General features: G+C 47.6%; 1 long non-coding RNA gene across 1 annotated transcript in view; it reads right to left on the bottom strand.

Annotated features, from left to right (window-relative positions):
• Nucleotides 1–1,364: 1,364 nt before the first annotated feature.
• LOC131411875 (uncharacterized) overlaps nt 1,365–6,053 on the bottom strand; it is a 129,651-nt gene continuing 124,962 nt past the window's right edge. The window contains exon 6 of the long non-coding RNA XR_009221659.1: nt 1,365–1,480. This is a non-coding gene — a long non-coding RNA (uncharacterized LOC131411875). The remainder of the gene's footprint in view (nt 1,481–6,053) is intronic.

Here is a 6,053-nt window from a genome sequence, read left to right as displayed (position 1 = left end):
TGTGATGCTCAAAATAACTGTCTAGCAATATCTTGGGTCTTGCTAATGGGTTTTGTGGGCTTTTTGCTTCTTGCCTCTCCCCTATCCTTTAAAGAGAAAACTTATTTGAAATGTATATATATACACGCATTATTATTTCAGGTACAAACCATCCTGTACCGGCAGAATACAACTTTCATTGTGCTTTCTAATCTATTTGTTACCCCGAATCTTGGTCATTTTTTTCTTCCTCTTTCCCCAAGTCTGTCTGCTCCGTTTTCCTGCACTGTGTGTTGAACACCAGGAAGTCCAGGCTGCAGGGCAGTTTCCTGCATGTCAATCTGTTCCTTTTCTGTCTAACTCTTGGATGCAGTGTGTTTAGGTAGCTGGCTACTCCCCATTTTAAAAAATCCTTCCTGGGAGAAGAAGACCCAAAGACCCTTTTAGATGAGGTGGTTTTTCTCACTCTACGTGATCAGATCTCTGTAGACTGTGGGATGTTTTGTTTTTGAAACACTGGGGGATGGGGATGGGGGGATGGCAATGAGTGATTTATCATGAGTTGTTCATTAATATTTGTTACATGGATTATTTTCTTGTACCATATTTCGCTGAAAGAAGAAATAATTGCCTGGCACTGCTAGAGTCAGCTATTGAATGGCTGAAGAAGTTGAATATCTTTGTCTTCTCTCAAAATCATAAAATGAGAATTAGTAAGGCACCCAATTCTAAGATTATCCAGATTTTAAATTTTGACTTCTTATGCTATCTGAGGGTGGGAGGGTTGAAGGGGCATTCTTCATTTTAGCTTTTACCTGAGAACCAAACTTGCCTTTACCCCTAGTCCCTGGAATTGGTGCTCTGGGAATATTGCTGTTAACCACCGATGTTGGGGGCCATCTTCCTAACAGTAAACACAGCCTAACCAGGGAGCAGCAGATGAGCAAGGATGAAATTCTGTTTCTAGATGTTTTTTTCTTTGTGTAAATATGACGCCAATGTAAATCCTGTGTCAAAACATAGAGAATGGTGCTTTTTACTACAGTTAGCACATGCATTTTTAGAACTATTACGTGTTTTAGAGAATCTTTGCTGTGTATATGTAAACTGTATTGTTCAACTGTTAACAAATAATAAATTATTTCATTATTAAAGAAATTTTGGTCTTCCTGATTTTTTTGTACCCCAGTTTGAACCCTCATGGTGTTTACTTACAGAACTGAGTTAATCAAATTTCTTTTTTTCTTTTAATTTCATGGAAAATTCACTGGCCATGAGTTTTCAGCCCTTGGATTCCGGGATAAGAGTTGCAATTGTGTGGCTCTGGTTGAGCCTACTTGTGGGTGAGAGTTAGTAACAGTGCCAGCTGCTCCACTTACCCAGTTCGCCTGCTCCCGCACGCGCTCTTGGCACTCTCTTCATCGTGACGCCTCTGAGGATGCGGGCAGTGTGCCGGGCTGCACAGCAAACAAGGCTGCCCGTCTTGCCTGCAGCCCCTGGTCTGGTGGGAAAGATAGAGATGACTCACAATTTAACGCAATATGGTTCGCTGTGGCATAAAGCTGTAGAGGGACGTGCTACGAGAAGTCACAGAGGTGGTAGCATTTGAGTGGGGCCCTGGAGAAAGAGTGGGTGTTTGCTAGGAGAGGAGCCTTGCAGGGAAAAGGACTGGGGTGCACGGAGGCAGGTGTTCAGGAAAGGGAATAGCTCATGGGACTGGGCTGTGGCCTGAAGGCTGGGAGCAAGTGATGGGCAATGGGACACGTGCGGGGAGGATACCACACTGTGCAAGACCTCGTGTATCACACGATTCACTGAAAGGAGAAAAGGCGCCCGGTTTAGGAGGTTAGTTCTGTTACATATTGACCCCTTTGGCTAATTTACATTTATTCATTCACTGAACCGATAGGGACTGCGTACCTGCTCTGCGCCAGGCTCTGTGGAGCTGAAGGCACATCAATAAACAAAACACACGCAGCCCTGCCCTCTGAAGCTGCCCTCCTCATGTAACTGACTCACTTGGGAGCTCAAGTCCTTGGCCTGGCAAGTCTGCTGAGCCGAGCACACCATCCTGACCTGACACTTCTTGCTCCTTCAAGAGAGCACCTGTTCAGAGTCAAGAGGAAGGAAAAAGGTGACTTTCTCCTTCTTTACTGTTGACTTCTTATTCTAAAAACCACCTAAAATTTTTGAAAGGTGTTTATGGTGCCCTAGAAGTTGACTACAATGGCCTGCAGCCTGCAGGTCTTATGAAAAAAGATCTTTCTGGAACTTCTCCTTGGAGAAAGTGGCCTAGCTCTTTTGCTTTCTCCAAAAAACAGGGGCCATGCGCTAGGCCCTTCTAGGATGTGTGAGTCTAGGATCCATCTCTGTGGACAGGCTCCAAATTGAACCCAAAGACTGAATTGTCAACAGCATCAAAGAAAGCGACGTTCTACCACAGCATCAGGACCCCTGTTTGCTGTGGCTGAGGAAAGGAAGCTTTGAACTGCAGATAATTACAGACAGCTCTCACATAAAGATAGTCTCTCCCACAAGATGACAAATCTTATTTCCAAGGTTTCCTGACTGTTTGTTCACAGTAGCCTGATGGAAAGCGTCCTTCATTATGCTGTGTGGGTCCATGTCATGATCATGGTCAACGCTCATGAACTGAGTGCTTACCCAGTGCTGAGCACTCCACTCCAGGGCTTCGTGAGCTCTCACACCAGCCCTGGGGGTGAGTGCTATCGTTACCCCCCATTTCACAGATGAGGAAGCTGGCGGAGGGATGAGGCATTTTGCTCCAAGTCCACAGAGCTGGTGAACTCTGACTCCAGATCCCCACACTCCCTTGCCTCGATTTTTGCAAGAGCTATATCAACCTGTAATCAATTTTCCATATATAGCATCTTTTCTTTTTAAAGGCTTTGAATGCAGCTATTTTCCATGGAGGGGGCTTAGGTTCCAGTTAATGGGGCAGAAACTGGGAAAACACAGGCAATGGTGGATTGTCATTGCTAAGTCATCACCACTCTCCCCGCCTCCCATGATTTTAACTTCTTTCTCTGCCTACTGCAAGGAATAACCGCCGACTCCTGAACCTCATGGGGATTTTGTGGCAATAACCCAGCATGCTCTTAGAGGAAGACCTCCTGTGCAGGAGTTGAAGACATTCACGTCTTTCTGGTTGTGGACCCTGTGACATCACTGTACTGATTCAACCAGTATTTATTAAACACAACTTCCACCTAGGCCTTGGAGTCCCCATTATCAAGTGCCAACTTGGTCTGCTTCTTAGATGTCACTGTGACCTACACAAGGAGGGGCACCCCAAGGCTCTCTGCCAAGAGACTCTGTAATAGCAGCCCCTTGTTCCCATTGCCTGCTTGGGCCTTCTCATCAACTAGGGACATTCAGTTTCCAGTGGCTGAGGGTCCCACAGGCAGGAAGCATTGTTCAGGGCTCAGCACCAACTGGGTGGCAAGTCAGCTCTCTGCCCACTCTATCCTATGTGGAATTCTTGGGGTGTCCATGTGGAGATGAAGTGGATGCGGCTGCTGACTGCTGACTGGGGTGAACGAGTTGCCCAGAGGGAAAGGAAGCTGCATGTTGGGAGAGAGTGACTGAATCCGCTTTCAGGCAGGCAGGAAGGCAGGCTCTGCCTGGCTAGAGCTGGGAGCCTCCCTCCATGTGAGGGAAGGCAGTAGCTATGGTGAAGACACACTCAGGATTTAGTGGGACAGCTGAGGTAAGAGCCAGTGCAGAAGCAATGAGTGTGGCCCCAAGGCCAAGACAGAGCTGATGGAGTGGGGACACGGGGGCTGGAGACGTTCACTGAGGCTCTGGGGGAAGAGGGAGAAGCCTTTTATAGGATGCTCTTGGCCTCACCCAGGGGCAGAGGTGAGCGATGACACTCAAGGCGGGAGCTGTGTGTCAGGAATCTGTCTACCTTCAAGGAAACCATGGTTCTGGGAGAGCCTAGGGGACAGAGGAAAGGGAGAAACACACCAGCCCCACCAACCCTGTTGGCCACCCAGAAGGCCCGGCTGGGTAACACCTGGAGCCTGTCCCCAGCCCTGCACAGCGGCCAGTGGGGATTGGAGACCCAACATCCATCTGCTGGAAAAGTTGTTCAGTTGAAAACAGAGGGTTTGGGGGCCGGCCCAGTGGTGCAAGAGGTTGGGTGCACGTTCCTCTGCGGTGGCCCGGGGTTTGCCGGTTTGGATCCCAGGCGTGCACCGACGCACCACTTGGCAAGCCATGCTGTGGCGGCGTCCCATATAAAGTAGAGGAAGATGGGCATGGATGTTAGCCCAGGACCAGTCTTCCTCAGCAAAAAGAGGAGGATTGGCAGATGTTAGCTCAGGGCCAATCTTCCTCAAAAAAAAAAAAAATTACATACAGAGGGTCTGACCACCTGTTGCTTTGCTGATAGTCCCATCGCCCAGAAGGTAGAAGATGGTGTTATCACGAAGCACTGGAGCTAATACTGATCAACAGAGCTGAGCGGGCTGGCCGAGTGGAATGAGAGAGCCTCATGGGAGTGCGTCCCTTAAATACCCTGAGAGGAGGCCCTGAGTGATGGTCAGGCACACAGACTCCGGTCAGATGGATCCAAGAGCTGATGCCAACTCCACCCTTCACACTCGCCGTGCCCTGGGGCAAGAGTCTTGGGCTCTATTTTCCCAGTCTGTAAAGTAAGGATAATAATAAGTTGGTTCCACTTACGATGGTTCGACTTACAATTTTTTGAGTTTACCATGATGCGAAAGTGATAGGCATTCAGTAGAAATCGTACTTTAAATTTTGAATTTTGATCTTTTCCCAGGCTGGCAATATGCGATACGACACTCTCTCGTGATGCTGGGCTGCGGTCAGCCACGCGATGACGAGGGTGAACAACCGATACGCTTACAACCATTCTGTACCCATACAATCTGTTCTTCGCTTTCAGTACAGTAGTTAATAAATTACATGAGATATTCAACACTTGATTATAAAATAGACTCTGTATTAATTTGTCCCAACTGTAGGCTAATGTAAGTGTTCTGAGTACATTTAAGGTAAGCTAGGTTAAGCTATGATGCTCAGTAGGTTGGGTGTATTAAATGCATTTTCAACTTACAATATTTTCAGCTTATGATGGATTTATCGGGACATAACCCCTTTGTAAATGGAGGAAGATCTGTACTCACTTCCCGAGGCTGTTGGGGGATTAAGTGAGATAGGGTATGAAAAGACCCCAGCCCAGTGCCTGACGTCCAGGAAGCATTTGCTACATCTGAGCAATGATGGTGATTTTACTAGCGACGAGAGAAGCTGGAGCGCTGTCAGGAATGTAACTTAGATGTTCAGAAGACAAAATTCCAACATTCAGAAAAGAAATCAGCCTAGAAGGGAAAATGACATTAGATGGCAGGGATGTGTTCAAATGTCATTCTGACTGTGCTGTTTAGACAACAAATAGCGGGCAGGAAGTGGTTAAACCAAAAGGGGGAGCAGGGAAGAGGGTGACGCAGGGACAGAATGTGGCCACAGTGGGGGAGGAGGCGTTCTTCAGGTGGTACCTCACCAAGTGCTGTTCAGAAAGTCAAAACAAACCCTAAAACCCCTCCAGCCCTGCAGGGCAGCTCCGTCACTCTCACAGAGAAACCCGGCAGCGCAAGAGTGGCTCAGAGAGGGAGACCCTTGCTAAAATGCCTACATTTTCAAGTATCTCATCAGAAGAGTGGGAGATGCCTCAAGTCCCAATATTTGCATGTGTCTTTCCAACAGCAAATCCAAAACAACGGTAGCTAGAGCTGTGGCCAGACGATCAACAAAGACGCCACACTTCACGTGTAACCTCTGAGCAACTGCAGAGCTTGTGACAATTCTCCGCAACTTTGCAGTTAAAAGCTTTGCTCAAAGCAGCTGCCCATCAAGTGCAGACCAGCACAGGACATGGAACAGCATGGGGCCCAGAAAAGGTATCAGTAGAAACAGATGATCGGGACAGGACTTGGGTGTGGCACTGCTCTCTCTTCACCTTACTTAGATCCTTTAATGTTAAGCGAAACAATCTTTGAGAACTCAGTGCAGGAATCCCATTG

The sequence above is a fragment of the Diceros bicornis genome, chromosome 12 (genome assembly GCF_020826845.1).
Source record: "Diceros bicornis minor isolate mBicDic1 chromosome 12, mDicBic1.mat.cur, whole genome shotgun sequence".
Lineage (NCBI taxonomy): Eukaryota > Metazoa > Chordata > Mammalia > Perissodactyla > Rhinocerotidae > Diceros > Diceros bicornis.
Note: the sequence above shows the minus strand (reverse complement) of the source record. Positions and strands in the feature narration are given on the sequence as shown.